The sequence below is a fragment of the Hemicordylus capensis genome, chromosome 4 (genome assembly GCF_027244095.1).
Source record: "Hemicordylus capensis ecotype Gifberg chromosome 4, rHemCap1.1.pri, whole genome shotgun sequence".
In the NCBI taxonomy this organism is placed as follows: domain Eukaryota; kingdom Metazoa; phylum Chordata; class Lepidosauria; order Squamata; family Cordylidae; genus Hemicordylus; species Hemicordylus capensis.
In genome coordinates, this window is record NC_069660.1 from 215435805 (window position 1) to 215456130 (window position 20326).

Below are 20326 nucleotides of genomic sequence, written 5' to 3' on the forward strand. Positions count from 1 at the left end.
TGCATTGTAATGTTCATTTCCCATCCCTAGGTGTCATTATATCACCACCTGGACAGCGAACAGATCCTTAGTATCACCTGATGACAAAATACAAAACAAAGTCCCTTGAAACAGCAGTCACTTTGTTCATTTGTCTCCAAACCCCCATGTGTATTTATTTAATTTACATGTTAGCAGTGGGGGGCAGGGGTACTCAGGATATTCAATGCATGGGGATACCTGTATTAAAAGGAATTTTTAAAATTATTTTCTACCACAAACTTGCATAGGTGACTAAACCTGTCCCTGCCTAGCCCCAAAGGTAGTTAATGATTCAGACATTATAAACATGTATACACACCTCAAAGAGTTCAAATGCTTTCATAAGTCCTTTATGCATAACTCAGAAATTAAAAGCCATTTCATTATCCTGAAAGTGCTGGTATGTTTGTTATTCAAGATATACTAGTCATCACTCACCATATTTAATATACTAAAACAATTGGCAAACAGAGTCATACATTATAATAATGAGCAAAATAGCTTCATCAGAAGAACTGGTTCCAAAAGGCAGAGGATGAGCAAAACCATCAAGAATTAGCTTTCTACACAGCAGTAGCATGGATATGTGGGAGACAGCAACATTCTTATTTCTACCAATGCGTATTGATCTGTGATGCTACAGCCAGTTGTAAACAGGTGGGTTGTAAGATCAATGAGTCACAAAGTCTCACCTTCTTTAATCAGTGGAAAGAACAAGTGGGAAAGGTTGAAGTTAATTAAGTAAAAATATACAGAGCCAAGGCAATGCAAGTCATTAGTCATTTAAGGTAAGTACACTAGGAAATATTGGCAAAACAATTAAACAGAAGAAATACGTGAGCTCACAAGGGGAAAACACAACATAGACTTAAAATATTTCATTGAAAAATTCTAGCCCACAAACAATATGTTCCTTTTTTTAATCCATTAGCTGTACCAATTCTTTTGATGGAACAGTAGGCGGAGCTAAATAAATCTGCCAAGCAGCAATCATGCATCTTTAAAACTTTCAGATGATCATTATATTAATAGCAGACTTAGAATGCAAAACATGGCATTTGCATAGTAATTCTGGCTTCAAAGCAGATTTGGAAGTACACATATTTTAAAAGTTGTTGGTATGGGTTAACTTTCAGTCTGGGCAACAATCAGGACCCCACCTCTTGCATTATGTGGCTCTATGGACACAATAAATTCTTTTCATGAAAAGCTACCAACAGTGCTGATGCTCACATGCTCTCAGATACACAATGGCACAAACACATTACTGAAGTGTTTTTCTTTTCATGACTCAGCTTCAGTTCATGCCCTCTCTTTTCAATGTGAAAGCACATGCTAGCTATAAAACTGCTTGTCCAAGCAGCTTCTAAACCAGTCACACGGTAACAAGTTCAACAAGCTTTTCCACAGTTCAATCATCAGGTCCACTTCAGACATGACTTTAATAAGCATTTTAAGAACACATATCCAACATAAATGTTTTACCACTTTCGGAAATTACATTTACAATTAGCTTGTGGTAGTAACTCCATTCTCAGGGAAACTAAGACAAAGATTCTGCTACTACATTTTGCTTTGACCTTTAGTTAAACATTATCTTTTAATAGTCAAGTATAATTTTAGTGTTGCTTGGAAAATTTAAGTGACTCTCAACTGATAGTAAAATCAGATTTATTGCACCCTCCGTTCTATTTTAAAATATAAAAATATCTACTGGTAATATTTCTTGCCACAAGGGTGGTAGAGAGGCAACTCCCCTAACCAGAGCCTAATTCCAGATTCCCAAATGGACTAGCTGTGACATATTTAAAGCCACAATCCAGCAACTCTGCTGCACATTTTGAAAACAAACCCACTTCCCTTTGAGGGACTACACACACAGTGATACGCGCACACTAATGGGCTGTAGTGCAATGGCGCAAAACATGCGATTAGTTTGCAATGTAGTTTGCAATGTAGTTTGTAATGTACTGTAGTTTGCAATGGCGCAAAACATGCGATTGCTCGAATGGATTATTTTGCTATCTCAGGCAAGACTGAAAATGTTATTGATGTTTCTCTCTATGCAGTATAGGTAATATGCTGGGTGGCAGAAAAAAGGTGCTCCCATGCAGACCTTGCCAAATTTTCTCTGGTTCTGGAAGCCAGTCCAAAAATTTAGATGCCAGACTGCCCTCTGCACCATGCTTGCTGTTAACAATGCTCTCTACTGCACAGGGAGGGCAAGGGGCAAACTTGCTGCCTTGCTTGCCTCTGCCTTAGTTACTCCCTCCTCCTCCTCCCCCCCGCCCCCGGGTCAAATCAGCCCATTGTTTGCCTGAGCCAGATAGACACAACCAGGAAAAGCAATTTGCCCCCACCTAGCTTGCGCCTTCCTACTCCTTGTTAAATCCATTTGGCTCAGGAAGGTGATGGACCAACACAACCAGGATGAGGAAAACAAACCTCCCCTGCCTTTCCTTCGAACTCCTCCTAGTGGCCACATTGGTCCACCACTTGCCTCAGGTGCCATGGTGAGCTGACACCTGGGGATTCTTGAGCCCTGCTTTCATACACAAGCAAAATATAGATAAAAGCTATGCTGAGTATCTTATTCCTGAAGTGTTCATACACACAAAAAGGAGAATAGAAGCACTCCCATTAAACCAACACTTTTATATAGTGCTGAAGAGCCAGTGTGGTGTACAGGTTAGAGTGTTGGACTAAGACTGCAGAGACCAGAGTTCAAATCCCCATTCAGCCATGAAACCATCAGGTGACTCTGGGCCAGTCACTTTATCTCTCAGCCTAACCTACATCAGAGGGTTGTGTTGCAGATAAACATAACCATGTAGACCACTGTGGGCTCCTTGGAAGAAGAGCAGGGTATAAGAATAAAAGAAAAACCCTGCTGGATCAGGCCCAAGGCCCATCTAGTCCAGCATCCTGTTTCACACAGTGGCCCACCAGATGCCGCTGGAAGCCACAGGCAGGGGTTGAGGGTATGCCCTCTTTCCTGCTGTTACTCCCCTGCAACTGGTACTCAGAGGAAGCCTGCCTTTGAGGCTGGAGGTGGCCCACAGCCCTCCAACTAGTAGCCGTTGATAAGAAGTATAAATGGAAAAATAAATATAAAGATTGTGGCATGAATATTTCTATGTGATAAATGCTCTTTTACTTAATATATGCCCCTGAATAACCACAAGAAGCCAATCAAAACATTCCAGTTACATACAGGCCTGGTGCAAACATAATGAGCTGTAACCAAATAACTTCTTCTATTTGCAGAAGTTCCATTTATGCAAATGGAGGGATGATTTTTGCTGACTCTCCACTACAGTTGGGGCTTTCCTGCAGGGTTGAGAGACTTCAGGGGGCTACAATGTGAAGTGTGGAATAGCAAAAACGGCCCCTCCTCCTCTTGCACAAACACAACCTCTGTGAGTGTCTCCATATGGTTTTAGATAGCTTCAAAACTAAACGCGGGGGAGGGGTGGTTTGTCTTTTTAACGTTGTGGTGAATTTAATATTAGATTAATACATTAAAAGGGGAGGGGAAGAAGAAAATGGGTCATAGTTTAAAAATCTTTGATTTTAATTTTTTTCAATAGTCAGGCATCATCAAGTATGTCTCTGCTAGCATTTGCTAAAGTTGATAAGTCCAATTTGGTTTCTAATGCTACTGAAACTTCCAGGGCTAATAATTCAGGAAGAGACATTCCATCATGAGAATATACTCAATTTTTCTAGTCCAATCATAATGCTTGGGGCCACTGGTTGGAAAGGAGAGCCATATCTGTTTCTCTGGTGTCTGTCTGTTGATCACATAAGCTCCCATGCCTCCACCCAATTTAACTGTTAATACTCCAGTCCCAAAGATGACATCATAATCTTCAGGAGTAAAATTCTTGTCTGCCAGAGCTTCAAAGAAATCTCTTAATGATTCAAATGTTTCTTCAGCAAGTTTTTCATATGTATTTTCACCTAATGAGGAGGTTCGTGATATTCATCCTAATCAACTGCCTTTCCATGGTTAGGAGCTCAGCTGGTGTTACATCTGCCCCAGATGACAGCAAAACAGATGTGTTTGTGATCACATACAACCTACATGCACTCCACACACAGACACAGACAACATAGAGGGTCTTTCCACGTAAGAAACAAAAGTTAGCTCTAGTAAGTGCTTCTATCGAAGTTACTTTACCCAATTTTTTTTAGAAAGGCAGAAGAATCAGATTTCTAAGGAAGCTTCAAATTCTCCATCTGAAGTTAAGTTTGAAATATATGCATTCCAGAGTTCTGAAGCCTTCTGCATTATGGGTGCATCTTCCCGGCATGCTGAACGTAAAGTAAGAGCTTTAGAAGAGCCTTGCTGGATCAGGTCCAAGGCCTATAGTCAAGCACCCTGTTTCCCACAATGGCCCACCAGATCCCTCTGGGAAGGTGTAGCAATCAGCCCCTCCCTTACCCTAAAGAGTGAACAAGAAGTGAACCCTGTCCTGTCGGTCAGGCAGTAACCTCTAAGGATCAGCCACTCAGCACACAGTGACCGGGACCTAGAAATGAAGGGAGCCTTTGTTCTCTGAAGGAGCCAGGAGGGCAATGAGAGAAGATGGGGAGCAAGCTTTGTGAGTGCCAGCAATGGAGTTTTGCTCCCTCATGGCCAACAGCCAGCCTGGAGACTTCTCTCATGAAAGGACATCTGCAGATCCTAGAGACACAGGATTGCAGGAAGCTTGAATTCTCTCCTGGAATTTGGGGTGAGTTCATGGAGAAAGGAAGGCAAGGGCTTTTGGCTTCGGAAAGACTTAGACAGGGAATAGTGTGATAGCTAGCCTGTGTGAGACAATTTACTTTCCCTTTGTGCTTTGCAAATCCTTACACCTGGTCTATTGTGTTTTATTTTGTAACGTAACCTTCTAAGAAACTCTAGTCTGAAGCAGGGGGCTGTAGAAGTCTCTGTACCCTGTAAAGGTGCTTTTAAAGGTTCCTTGCAACTGGGGCTGCTTTTTGAATTATCCTTGCAACTAGGTAACCACGATTTTTAAAGTGTGCCACTCCAAATACCAGCAGGAGTGTTCTTTGGAAGTAATCTTGTAGGGTACTGAGTCTTTCTTTTTACCTGTAACTCAAAGCTGAGAGAGCCTCACACTGAAGCAGTCTTTAGTATTTTGAATAAAGTTTTTCTCTTTCTGTTCTTTATATTTTACCTGCCTCTGAATGTATTTTTAACTCAGGAAAAGGGGTTTTTACTCTGGTGCAAACATGCCCCAATGTTAATTGTTCAGCAACCTACCAAGTTTGCTCTTCATATGTAGACTGCACGTGGAAGGTTTTCTGTATTTTTCCATTGGTTAACAAAGGAGAGTTTCCCTAGAATTTTGCCCACACCAGGGAGGGATTAAACTCTGTTAAAAGTGGGTATAGTGGCAGCAGCCATTACCAAGAAACAGTTAAGTTTTAAAAGGAACTAGCCAACCCCGCACAGAGCATCTGTGCGCTCTTTGGGGCTGGTGGTTACCTCTTCCCCCCCACCTTCTGCCCCAGTCTCCACTACCAGGCCCAGCCACCTCTCCTCCCCACCGCCACTTCTGCCCCCCCTTTCTTCCCCCCCTCGTGGGCCTGCTGCTGCCTCTGGCCTCTGCGGCGAGGCCTGCCACTGCCGGCTATCCATTTCATGGGTTGACCCTACCTCTAGTGTTATGAGAGAGGGAGAAGAATTTTTCTCTATTTACTCTCTCCACACAATGCATAAATACATCAGAAGCAGGAAACCTACTATGGAGACCGTTAGAAAATTAGATGACAAGGCAGAGAAAGGGATGCTTAAGGAGAATAAGGAGATTGCAAAGAAGCTGAGTGGAGGATATGGAGATTGCAAAGAAGCTGAATGGATATCAAAATGCATCTGATATCAATACAGAAGATATAGGGGAGATACTTGTGCCTTAAACGACTTTCCTCGAGGCAGGGGCAGACTTAAGTACTGAGCCAAAAAGAGATAATAAGAGATAATGTCCTAGGGCATACTGAAAAATTAAAAGTTAACAAATTAGGAGGTCTGCAGAGCATCAACCTGAGAATTCTTAAGGAATTCAAGTGTGAAACTGCTAATCTTCGGGGGGGAAATATGTATCTTGTCCCTAAGATCAGGCTCTGTGCCAGAAGACTGGAATGTAGCCAATGTAACACCACTGTTCCTGCATTCTACGGGGATCCAGAAAATTATAATCTGATTAGGTTAACGTCTGTGTGAGATAAATTGCTGGAAAGCACAATTAAAGATAAAATTATTAAGAATGCTGAAGAACAAGCCCTGTTGAACCAGAATCAGCATGGCTTCAGCACATATAAGTCCTACCTCATTAACCTTTCAGAAAGTTTTTGAGAGTGCCAACAGGCATGTGGATAGAAGTGATCTGATTATTTATATATTTATTAATTTTTTATACTGTCTGATCTAGTGGCCCTTGTGGTTTACAACTAATTGACTGACACTGTATTCTAGGACATGCAAAATCTTTTATCAAAGTCCTCAGGAAAGGTTCTTGAGTAAACTTAACAGTAATGGAATACGAGAACAGGATCTTTTTATGACTAGTAACTGGTTAAATAACAGGAAACAGAGAGTAGGAATTGAGAACAATAAAAAATGAAATACTTCTTCACACAGGGCATAATTAATTTGTGGAACTCGCTGCCACAAAATTTGGTGATAGTCACTAGATGAGAAGGCGTTAAAAAGGAGTTAGATAAATTCATGGAGAACAAGAATATCAGTGGTTAATAGTAGGGATGTACACGGAACCAGGCAGAGGAAGTTCGAAGGCGGGCAGGGTTGACTATAAGGGTGAGGGAGGGTGCACTTACCCCTCCCTCTGCTTTCCCCCTGCCGGTGCTCCATTAGCAAAGGGTCCTTCGGGGTGGCAGCGTACCTCCCTGCTGCCCCATCAGACCCCACGTCACCGGAAGTGCCCGGCGTGCCGACACACACAGGCATGTCGGGTATTTCTGGTGATGTGCGGTCCGATGAGGAGACAGGGTGGCAGAGAGGCATGCTGCCACCCCAAAGGACCCTTTGCTAATGAAGCGCAGGCAGGGGGAAAGCAGAGGGAGGAGTAAGTGCACCCTCCCCCACCCTTAAAGTCAACCCCACTGCCTCCAAACCAGTTATGTGCACATCCCTAGTTAATAGCCCTGATAACTATATGCTACTACTAGGTTCAGAGACAGTATACCACTGAATTCCTGTTACAAGGTAGCAATACTGGGAGATGCATGAAGATGCCTTCATATTCTGCTTGTATGCTTCCCAGAGGGATCTAGGTGGCCACTGTGGGAAACAAAATGCCTGACTAGGACAACTTTTGCCTGTTCCAGTAGGGCTCTTTTTATTTACAGTGCCATAAAATGTGTTTAACTGAGATTTTTCTAATCAAATATCCAAATACTTGTGGTTATTGGGAGAGAAACACCACATAAAATTAACATGGGGTACTCCTTTGTTTTCTTTACTAAATATATACAAGTAAAAAGATACTGGAAAATTTTCCAATTCAAAACCTTTAAATAAAGCCACGTCACCAGCTCTCTAGCCTACAAAAGTTTATGCTTCAATATATATTAGCCTTTGGGTACCATGAGCCTCCTCCCACCACGCACCAAAACACACGTCACTACTAATAACTTAATGGGATTTGCTCCTTAACTACAAGGATTTTTTTTTTAAGGTTCCCCAATCAAGAAGCAGTAATTCTAACCTGAAACATCAACTAATTTCTGACCTCATTCTTCAGGTTTTTTTAATTTTATATCTAACTGATGCAAACAACAGTAGTGTCTAAACAGTAAATTTACAAAACTTGAGCCCTTCAGTGACAGGGAAGCATGCACATTATTCTTTTTCTATACAAACCACTTTGAGAACTTTTCCATTGAAAAGAACAAAAACTGTAAGCAGGATTAAAACAGTGGAACGTGTTTGACCAACACTGAAATTTCCTCAACATATATAGCGTAGTGTTTAGTGTGCTGGACTAGGAAGACCTGAATTTGAATCCCCATTCAACCATGAAACTCACTGGGTGACTCTGGACCAGCCATGTATCTCTCAGACTAACCTACCTCACAGGGTTGCTGTAAGGATAAAAATAACTATGTACACTGCTCTGAGCTCCTCGGAGGAAGAGCGGGATATAAGTGTAGAAATAAATACATAAATAAATCAACCTGAACATTATTCTCAGTTAAAAGTATATTATTCTTACTTTTAAATTGCATTTTTACAAAATCCCCAGAAAGTATTCCAAACAGTGGCTGACATCCTGACTAATGAAGTGGACACATTTTGAATTTTTGCGGGCACACAGTGCTAGCCCACTCACTACTCCCCAGGATGCGTGCTGTTGGAGAAGAGGGCTAAGAGTTCAGAGTGCTCCTCATACTCCAGAACTGCTTTGTAAGATTGGATACATGTTGCTGACCCTCAGAGCAATGGGTTTCCAGTCTTACAGATCAGTTTCGTAGCACAGGGAGCATTCTTAGCCCTCTTCTGCAACAGCGTGCATCCTGGGGAATAGCATGGAGGCTAGCACTGTGTGCCTGCAGAAGTTCAAAGCATACGTGCTTCATTCAACAGTGCACATCCTAGGTAGGGCTGCCAACATTGTATTGGCTCAATTCGGGATGGGGACTTGGGGGGGGCAGGGCAAGGGGGCAGGGGTGTGGCCACCTAGGGGTGGGGCTTATCTGGGTTTTAAAAACAAAAACTTTTAAAACCTCTGCTGAGCGGCGGCAGCGGCATGGGACAGCGGTTAGCTCTTCCACTTCCCAAATGATGAACGGCTGCTCCTGAGGCAGGGGCTGGGCTGGGGCAGGCAGGCATGCTGACTGAGGGACTGGCGGCATGCTGAACAACTTAATGAAACCAAACCAAAGCACTCACCAGTGAGTGAGTGAGTGACTGACTGACTGAGGAGCTCAGGTGCAGCAGCTGGCCGAGGGAGGAAGGGAGGGAGGGAGGGAGCCTGTTGGAGGAGAGAAGGCAGCCAGCAAAAGACTGCCTTCCTCTGGCCCCGCCTTCCTCCAAATGAGGGAGACAGGTCGATTTTGGGCTTCTGCGTGCCTAAGATAATAAATTAAAAATTAAAGTAATAATTTTTTTAAAGTGCTAAAAAAGCAGGAGAACTTGCATCCCAAACGGGACAAGCACTTTCCCCCCAAAATGTGGGACACCATGCATAATGCAGGACTGTTGGCAATGCTAATCCTAGGGGTGCTGGGAAATACTGCGGGGGCTGGTGTTCCCTGCCTACCGGGGCACAAAGCATGCATGCTTTGTTTGGATGTCAGCCAATTTCTCCACGGTTCTTAGCTTGGTTCTCAATTAGACTCACACATTAAAGAGCTCTAACCAATCTTGAAAACTGGATTTAGAAACGTCCTGTCTTCTGTTACTGCAGTGCCAACGGTACATGAATTAGTAAGCTGCCTACATATAACTAACAAGTCAATATTTTCAGTTTTCTAGGAATTGCAGCTATGAATATATTGCCTCATAAACAGTTTCAGAACTCTTGCCAGTTTACAACAATATCGCAAAGTAGCAAGGACAGCTGGCCCCTACAGTTAAGGTCAAAAGTAATACTTCTTTTCTACTTATAAATACTACTGACATCTATAGTAAAGTACAACAGAGGAATAGAAGTGCAGATTTCGCCAGCAACATATTAGAGAGGAGGTTCTTCTGCCAAGTTGACTCAGCTGCAGGAGAAGCAGAATTATTACTCTATCTTCAGCACTTCATCTGTAAACAGAGATGAGCTGGGACTTAAACGGTCTTACCTCATGACCCAGGAGCTGTGTTCACTAACCCAGAGGCATGGAGGCTGGCTATGGTAGGCTCCATTGTGAGAGAAACGTACTGTTTCTTGGATCCACTTTGTTTCCTTACTGTTATTAAAAGATACTTATATGCCACTTTCCAACAAAAATGTTCTCAAAGCAGTTTAAACAGAAAAAGAAAGAAAAAGGTACTCTGTCCCAAAAGGGCTCACAGACTAAAAAGAAACACAAGGTAGGCACCACCAATAGCCGCTGGAATGAGACAGGGATAGTTGCTCTGTCCCCACTAAATAGAGAGTCACCATTTTAAAAGGTGCAGTTTTCCCCAGTTAGCAGGGGCACTCACTACTCTGTAAGAGTGAAGAAACAAGACATATGAGCAATTCAAGTTCAAGGTCTAGTAAAGTAAAGTTGTGCCGTCGAATTGATGCCGACTCCTGGCGACCACAAAGGCATGTGGTTGGCTTTGGTAGAATACAGGAGGGGTTTAACACGGGCATCTCCTGCACAGTATGAGATGATGCCTTTCAGCATCTTCCTATATCGCTGCTGCCCGATATAGGTGTTTCCCATAGTCTGGGAAACATACCGGCGGGGATTCCAACCAGCAACCTCTTGCTCCCTAGGCAAGTTACTTCCTGGCTGCACCATTAGGTCTAGTACTACCTCCTAAAACATATTAGGACACTGAAATGTATCAGGCACTTGACCCTGGTAAGCTTTAGTTCAAATGTGGTTTCTTACCCTACTGGCTTTTTCTGACAAGTTGTGGTTTGGATTGTGTAAACTGACATGGCTGGTCTGACCTTTGGGGTAGTGTGTTGGATTTAGATGCCCTTTTGATACCTTCCAGCTCTATCACTATAGGAGATTAAGTGAGGCCTGCACAACTAAATTGTGACCTGCCACATGCAGCCAACCAGCCACACATTGCAGCTATCAGGTGCTCAAAACCCCTCTGCTTTTACAGTCCTGGGCAAGCTGTCAAAATAAGAGGTTTATCAAGGCCCTGGCTGGCTGCCATACACAATTGGTGGGCTGTGCTCAGCCTGGCAACTCACAAATTGTGCAGGCCTGGATTAGGTTCTAAGTTAGTTCTACCATTCTTTTAACTGTGAAAGAGTGTCATTCATTTAGGGCCTCATGGGTCGTGGCAAGAAGGGCTCTAGCTGTTACGTATAATATTATAGCACCTTCTTACAGTCAAGCAAAACAAGCTCTTCCTTTCCTATTCACAATATTATTGTTATATTACTAAATATTTGTACCAACAAGATTTTTGGAGATCAAAACCTGATAACATCTTAATAAGAACTATATAAAATGGTGTTGAAGCATGAGACATCTTTAAGATGAAGTATTCTTTGCAAGCAATATATACAGTAAATGAAAAGATCCATAGAACACAAAAAACTGGTTTGGACAATATGTCCAACTGGCCCTGCCCAAATCAGGAGGCTAACTACCCCTCCTCACACACAACTTAAGTTGCATATGAGGAATGGCTCACATAGGACACTCCCACCACCCAATGCATTTATGAGGCTGCAAGACATGTGTATCACAACCCACATCAGTAATGGGCTGGGATGGTCGGAAGTATCATCCAAAAATCAGTCCACAATTTGCAAGGACAGAAATTACATAATGGTAAGCTTTTTTGTATCACCACAGACTAAGATGAGAAAGTAGTTAGTAACAAAGTGGTTCTCTAGTCTAGTGGTTTGCATTGCAACCTTCTTCATGCAAGGGATCAACTGGCTACTCTTCTAAACTGCTATAGACCAGATGACTGCACTGCTGGTGACCAGCATTGGTCTCCAGTCCAGACACACACACACACACACACACACACACACACACACACACACACACACACACTCACTCACTCACTCGAGTGACATCCCAACTAAATGGCTCGATATAAGTCCTATTGAAATTTAGTAGCTCTTTAAAGTAACACCTCAGTAATACTATTAACTTAGTTTGGATGTCAATCACTGACTCCAATTTATCTGTATCAAAAAACAAACAAACAACTAACATTCAGTTGAATATGAAATGCCTGATAATATTTCAAATAAATTGTAAGTGCTCCCTTCATAAGAATATCATTTTGGTTATATTACCAAAACAGAACTGTTTGATGATTTCCCTGGAAAAGGTCTAAGACACAAGAAACCCAAGCCAGGCAGCACAGTGGACACATCTTTTCACATTAAAATACTGAATTTGCAATATTTTAAGCTGCACCATGGACCACCAATCTGGCTCAGGACATGCTAGAGGAACCTAGTGGTGTGCACGGAACCGCCGCAGTGCAGTTCGACTCCGGGGTGTGTGTGTGTGTGTGTGTCTTCCTTTAAGGGCGAGGGAGGGTGCACTTCCCCCTCCCACCGCTTTCCCCCTGCTGCCGCTCCATTTTTAGGAAACTTCTTGGGGCAGCAGCATATCTCCCTGCTGCCTCTTCCCCTGTTCCTGGCCGGAAGCAGTGACTGTGCATGCACCTGCCACACACACGCGCTGCACACACTGCACACACGTCATGCGTGCGACATGCATGGTGTGCGCGCGTCTGTGCAGCAGGCACATGTGCCGTTGCTGCTTCTGGCCAGGAATGGGGGAAGGGGCGGCAGCGAGGTACACTGCCGCCCCAAGAAGTTTCCTAAAAATGGAGCGCCGGCGGGGGGGGAAGCAGTGGGAGGGGTAAGTGCACCCTCCCTCACCCTTAAAGGAAGTCACACACACACACACACACACACACACACACACACACACCCAGTGTTGAACCGTCGAGCCGGCGCCTGTGTGAACCAGTTTGGAGGCATTTTGAACGGCCTTCAAACCGGTTCGTGCATACCACTAGAGGAACCATGTACATGTAGCCACCTGAGAGGAATAATGCATCTTTTAACAATGTACTCACTTTGCAACATCTCAGTATAAACTGAACATTTGGATTTGTTTTAAATGTGTTAATTTATTACATTTTAAACCAGTCTTTCCTCCAAGGAGCTCAAGGTGGTGTATCTCATTCTTGCCGCCCCGGCCAATTTGATTATTGCACAACTTTATGAAATATGTTAGGCTGAGAGGTAGTAACTGACTGGGTGAGGGTTTAAACCAGGCCTGCATAACATAAGGCCTGGAGACCAGATCTGGCCTACAGAGATTTTTGTTTGCCTGCAACAACAGAGCTGCAGCAACAGCAGAAGCCATGAAGTGCTCTTGTCATGTCCTGTGACAAGCAGCAGCAGCTCAATGCACTTGTCTGCTTGAGACCAGGTTTTCCTCAACTGCCTTGCTAGTCCAACCCCTGAACCAAAGCCCACAAACACCATTCCTCATCCCTCTTTGCCCTCACCTTCCCCCAACGCCAGCCTTCTGCCCCCTCATGTTCATTATTGTTTAAGTAATTAATTTTAGTGTAACAATGTGCTGAAAACTGACCTCAGCCCCTACACATTAAGTCATGGCTTCTTCCGGCCCAAAAAGACATTTGAACTGGGCACCCCTGGTTTAAACCCAAACCTCTCCATTCTAGTTTAGCACTGTATTCAATCTACCACACTGGTGTCTCTGCATGTCACATATCTTCCCTATCTTCTATTTGTATCTTAGCAATCTATTGAGAGGCATGCACAGCATTTCAAAATCATTCTGATTAAAAACATCAACTTTGTTCCCCTCAGCAGAAAGGCCCTCTGCATGTGACCAGAGGCACTCTGTTTTTAAATTTATTTTAAACAGTAACTGAAGATAGTAAGGGGAGCTGATTTTCAGCACATGCCTACTGGAGATTAGGGATGTGCACGAACTGGCGTTTGGGCCAGTTCGGCGGCAGGGGGATTACTTTTAAGTAGCAGAGAGGGTGCCTTCTGCCACCCCCCCCACCCGTGCTGTCACCAACATCACTGGTCAGTGTGTTGTACCAGAAGTACAACGCTGACCGGGACAGCAAGGAGGTACACTGCCACCCCATGACAGTGCTGGTGAGGAAAACGTGGGGGAAAGGGGCACCCTCCCTGCTCCTTAAAGGGAACCCCACCGCCGCTGAACTGGCCTGAACAGAACACCTCTGAAGAGGTTCATTTACTTCCCTACTGGTGATGGGATGAGACCTGTGCTCAGAGAGCAGCAGCAGTCCCACAATTAATACTTGCCAAAGGTGAAATTGTGTTCGAGTCATAGCAAACCACCATGATTCACAGATGTGGGGTGCATTTGGGGCCAACACTCTGATGTTTAATTAGGGCTCCAAAAGCTCTAAATACAATAGATTTCCCACCAAAAGTAACTGATAGCAGAGCCTTTTTTGCCCCCAAAAGCCCTTAGTGGAAAATGTTTTGTTCTGGTGCATAAGGGTCACATGTCAGGGCTTGCTTTCACAAGTCTAATTTGATTGTGAGGGGGGGGGAGTCTTTTTGCTGTTGCTATAATTACATCATTCACAGTTTAAAAAACCCAGTTCTCCAGCAACCTACCCACAGACCTTCTACACACACTGTTCTAAAGACAGCATTTAGAATAGAGTTTTCCAAAGAGAAATATAGCTGCCTTTTATGAGAGTGTTGCAAGGAACAAAAAAGTATGCTGAGAAAAATTCAGTGTGATGTCTGAATGGCCTTGATTTTGTACTGGGATTCTTTTCATCTTTTGATGGGAAAATCTCATTATGAACTAAAATCTGTTAATTTGGCAATAATGACAGTACATGTCCCAGAAATGTTATATTTAAAGTAAATTAACAGTCAGGTTTCAATTTGTGCCAAAATGTGGGGGGGGGGAGGTTCCCAAACACAACATGAGTCTCTCTCTCTCACCCACTCTGTGTTCCCAATACTGAAAATGAATTCCATTATTTAAACACTCATTTATGATTCACAACATTCCATGTCAACAATTACAGATCCACACTTGAACAGGATTAAACCTCTTTATAGCTTACGCAGTAGGTGCTCAAAGTACTATGAAGAGTGTTTTTTGTTAAACTACAAAGACCATTTGTCCCTGAGGAAGGCTCGTAATCATTATTTTGACTGTAGGAAAGTCTCTGGGTTTGAATATTTTAAAGTACTATACCTGCACTGCTGAAAAAAAGCTACATTTGAAGATTTGATAGAACAATCCCTCTGTTACAAATCTAATCCCTACAGGGTTAAACGAGGTTTAACAGCTCATGAAGTACTTTGATATCCAGAGAATAAAGAGATCTTGTACTAGTGGACAACATTAAGCCGCAAGGAAATGAAGGAAATCAAACTCTGTGTGAATGACTTGCCCCTTCATTGCAGCTGACTTAGCCATTCACCCATGTTTAGTAATAATTCCTTCTAGGCATGTGGCCATGGGATAAATAGAAACATGTAAGCAGGAAGATTTTTAAAAAATACATTTTTAGCACTTATCTACAAGGCTATCTTAAGTTCATATAATTTTACGAGCCTGCTTTGTATTCTGAACTGACATTCCAATATCAGCCTATATCAACACAAAGCCACACTGGGGCCATTTAGATGCACCAGCTAATCACAGTTCAAGTTAGCTGAGGTTCCAGTTCTTAACTTCAAATGATGCTGCAGATGTTAACAAAGCTGGGGCCAGCCAAACTCCACTTGCAGGAGAGTGGAAGCCCCTCCCTGCTGTCTGGCCCCTGAGGCACATTCCAGCAAGCTGCACACACACACACCCCTACCACTGTGGGCAGAGCACCAGCACCAGTGAAATGGCTGCGATTGGCCACCATCTCAAAGAGGGCGTGCCCTTCATCCTTGGTTAGCTTCCTCCAGTGGATGACAGCTTAACCCCTTCCTCACTGTACTCCTAGCTATGTTGCCCTAATAAATTCTCTGCAAAGCAGTGGATTAGAAAAAGCTCTGCACCTCTAATGGAAAGAAACACAACGGTTAGAGAAAGAATGAGAAAGAAGTTGCCACTTTGCTGCCTACACAAAGAGCAGAGATGGAGGGGAAGGAAAGGGAACGGGCAGGGCGGGGGGGGCGATGACACAAGGGGCAGATCATGACATGCAAGGACCATTTTCTCATGTACTTCTGTTATGAAGTGATGGTCCGCTGTTGTTGACCACAACTCCCATAATGCCCAGCCAAAGGCCATTGCAGCTGGGAATTCTGGGAGTTGTAGTCAACAACATCTGGGAATCCTTGTCAGAGGGAACATTAGTCCTTGCATGTCATGATCTGCCTCCTGTGTCTGTCCTGTCTGTCTCCCTCCCTCCCTCATCTTTGCACTTTGTGGAGGCAGCAAAACGGCTTGATCCTTCCTTCCTTCCTTAAACCATTCTGTTTCTTTCAGTAAGAAGTGGGACCCCATCTGGTCAGTGAGGTGAAGTGAGGAGGCAGGCAGAGATGGGGAGTGCAACTAGTGGGTTTGGGTGTTGGCTGGGGAAGGCAAAGACGTGGCAGTGAGATCCCTCTTGCAATTGGTGGGGAGGGCAAGCAGCGGTTTGGGGGGATTGGTGCAGCAGAGATTGCAATCAGATCCCCTTGCGAGGGGTGGCAGGGAGGGCAGGATTGCTTTCTCCCTCTTGCTCTCCTCTCTCTGAAACATTTTATCCTGGGGGGGGGGCGACAGCGGACCATCACTTCATAACAGAAGTACATGAGAAAATGGTCCTTGCATGTCATGATCTGCCCCTTGTGTCATCGCCCCCCCCGCCGCCCTGCCCGTTCCCTTTCCTTCCCCTCCATCTCTGCTCTTTGTGGAGGCAGCAAGTGGCAACTTCTTTCTCATTCTTTCTCTAACCGTTGTGTTTCTTTCCATTAGAGGTGCAGAGCTTTTTCTAATCCGCTGCTTTGCAGAGAACTTATTAGGGCAACATAGCTAGGAGTACAGTGAGGAAGGGGTTAAGCTGTCATCCACTGGAGGAAGCTAACCAAGGATGAAGGGCACGCCCTCTTTGAGATGGTGGCCAATCGCAGCCACTTCACTGGTGCTGGTGTTCTGCCCACAGTGGTAGGGGTGTGTGTGTGTGCAGCTTGCTGGAATGTGCCTCAGGGGCCAGACAGCAGGGAGGGGCTTCCCCTCTCCTGCAAGTGGAGTTTGGCTGGCCCCAGTTTGGTTAACGTCTGAAGTTCGAATGTAACAGAGTTCCAGCCTCTGCCCCAATTAACTGCAGTTATCCGTTATGTTTGTAAGGGGCCTATATCAATTCCCAATGTGTTGCCACTCCACTGGACACACTATTGCGTAGACTAACATGACCCCACGTTACTCCACCTGGAATAGGCAGCCAGATAAAGAAGTTACTTTTTTAATAGTGACACATCCATGACACACAAACATTTGTGAGCAGACACGCATGTAACTCTTCCCAACAATTCCTACTTTCCTCAGGGGACTGGTTTCAGGAACTTCCACAAGCTAACCCTAGCATCCCAAGCAGTCTTCAGTGGGAGAAGTTAGGTGCTGATTTAATTAGGAGCAAGATTCCATCATCTCCTAAGCCTGATTTACTACTCAACAAGGACCCCAGAGGTCTTTGCTTCATTATCTGTGCAAAGCTTATGATTTGTTCCAGTGTGCACAGCAAAGAGACATACAGCACATGTGGCATTACTTGAAAACCAGAACCAATGCATATTCTCGTTATGGGAGTGAGAGAATCATTAATAGCCTAAGTCTGGCATGCTCCTTGATTAAATGCATATTTCAGTTGGCAGCAGGCCATCAGCCTTGTGCAAAGCTGCACAGGAACATTTCAACCACTAGGGGGCAAAACTTCTTAAAAAGTAAATAAAAATCAGATGGGGGGGGAGAAACACAATTTGTATTTTATACTGGAAAGTCTACATGCATTTATTTACATGGATACAGGTACAACAGAGATGGAAAATGCAAAGGGAGCTTGGAAAGGCCAACTATGAGAGAGCATGTATTTGGGTCAGATATGCCAGTGGATGGTAATTAAAGCTTGGGCCATACACCCTAGGGTGGTTTAGGCACACTTCCTTGTTCATCATCTCAACACACTGTTCTTGCCACAAGTTCTAACTCTGCAGTTGTGCAGAGTTAGTTCTAACTCTGCAGTTGTGCAGAGTTAGTTCTAACTCTGCAGTTGTGCAGAGTTTGTGAACCAAACATAGGTATGGTTCAAAAGGAAATTGTGTTTTGTTAAACTCACAAGCCAAGCAATATTTATGATCTGTCTTTGTAACTGTGACACAATTAATATTTGCAGTGCAACAGCAGCAGCTCCCACAAAGATTGAGTGGTTAATGAGAGCGTGGAATATGATTAAATTAGTTAAACTGTCTATTTGTTCTTAAATAACGAGTTTCAAAAAAATCTATGATGCTTGGGAGTCCAAGGATGTAATTATATTTTAAGAACTACTGGTCATCCGCCTACTAATTTAAAAATATTTTAATCTGGTAAAAATTTATCGAGCACACTTGTGCAATCTATAACGGTATTTTATATTTATTATTTTTGTACTTGTTTTTTCATATAACTTTTTTTAAAAGTTCTGAACTCTGCATAATTTAAATCATGGATGGTCAGCTTTTCTATAATTGCAAGCCATTCTGTTCCCCAAACAAAGGTCCAGGAACTAGAAGTGTATTTTGCCACACAGCCATATACTTTCATGGGTATTCCTGCTCTGTCATAAAACAGGCATAACACAGAAGTTAGGATTTCACAGCTAAGAAACAGAAGCATTTAGGCATGTCAAAGTACCACACTCAAAAGGAGATATTGTGTTAAAATTATGATTTATAAAACTTATCCATTGCCTTTGTACATAAAAATACTTCTGGAAAGATTTCCGCTCCTTCCAAGTAAAAGTTATCATATGACTAAGGATTTGACAGGGGATTCTGTGGTGAGATAAAATTGCTATGTAGTCCATATTTAGCCCATGCCCTGCCAGATGAGCATCCTTGGCTTAAATAATGTCCATGCTGTTCTTGATATAATCACTTCCTTATACAGGAAGGAAAGGCAAATCAATAGCCCCTAATTAAACTGGGGCTCTTTTCCTAGCTCTCAACTTTCTTTGGCTTTTGTTTCTACCTTCAAGGGATTACTCAACAGGAGAGGGAAACTGAATTAACAGTCATTTATCTCAGAAACAGACTGTGTCAACAAGTCCTAGGGAAGGGAAGGGAGGGTGGGAAGTGTAGAAAGAATTGCAGGAAAGAGTAGACCAAAAGGAAGTATTACAGAAATGGGGAGAGAAAGATGTTCAGAGGGTAGGCTCCATAATTAAAGGGCTGCATACTGTAGTATTGTATATGTATTATTTCCAAATGGTGTGGCGGGGGGCATTTTGAAACTCCTGATGTGCCTGTTCCGTTTTCAAAGGTTTTTGTATGGATGCCTTTTAAACACACACACACACACTATGCACAGCTATAGATGGACTTGGTTCCCCATAACTGAAAGAGACTATTTCTGAGATTATTTGAGCGGGCGGGGAGGAGAATTCTTCAGGAAACTGTTTTGCCTTTCAAGTAATCCTAGTTTATTTTGCTTTGGGGCTGTAGCACAGCCTTTTAAGCAAGCCACCTTTTAAGCAATCAATTTTCCTTAATTTGATACAAGGTAAAGGTAAAGTTGTGCCCTCAATTCAGTGTTGACTCCTGGCAACCACAGAGCCCTGTGGTTTTCTTTGGTAGAATTCAGGAGGGGTTTTCCATTGTCTCTCCCTGCACAGTGTGAGATGAGGCCTTTCAGCATCTTCCTATATTACTGCTGCCCAATATAGGTGTTTCCCATATTCTGGGAAACATACCAGTGGGGATTTGAACCCGCAACCTCTTGCTCGTTAGGCAAGTCATTTCCCTGCTGTGCCATTAGGTGACTTCTTGATACAAGGTGGGGGTGGGGGAGAACCCCTATAGCTTGCTCTACTTTCAGTAAATTTTACTTCAAGAAATTGGCTGGGGCCCTTCCATTTTAGTTTGCATTTTGTACATATAGGAACTGGCCCAGATTTCAGCATAATGAGAGTTCAACAAGGACTTCACTGCTGCTGACTTCTAGAAGACAGGAGCAAGATCATTACAGTATTATCACAGAGCAGCTCCCCTACTGACAATAACCAACATCTTTATAATGAGGTCCCAAATACAGGCAGCCCTCTCCGATTATCTATGCCTTCTAAACTATTGTCCTTTGGTTCTATTCCAAGTAAATCAAATGTGATGACACTAACGGTTCCTCTTATGAAATTACATTATTTGTATGTAAACTATACAGTGACAAGGACAATTACCTTCAGAGACTTGAATAAACAGTGTGAGTACATGTTTCGTTTAACAAATCAGCCACTGCAGAAATGAATATGAACCCTCAAGGACCCATGGAAAGCCTTAAAAAGACATTCACTTCAAATGGATCTCAGATCAGGACAGGAGGTAGGAAGAGCTTCACATTTAAATGAAATGTTTACATAATAGCTCTAGTTTTGTTACTGTAAAAACATATTAACATGGTTATCAAACACTGCAATTTTAAC

At 43.3% G+C, this 20326-nt stretch overlaps 1 protein-coding gene across 1 annotated transcript in view; it reads right to left on the reverse strand.

Annotated features, from left to right (window-relative positions):
* JARID2 (jumonji and AT-rich interaction domain containing 2) overlaps window positions 1-20326 on the reverse strand; it is a 307280-nt gene that overhangs the window by 105753 nt on the left and 181201 nt on the right. The gene's annotated exons all lie outside the window — the stretch shown is intronic.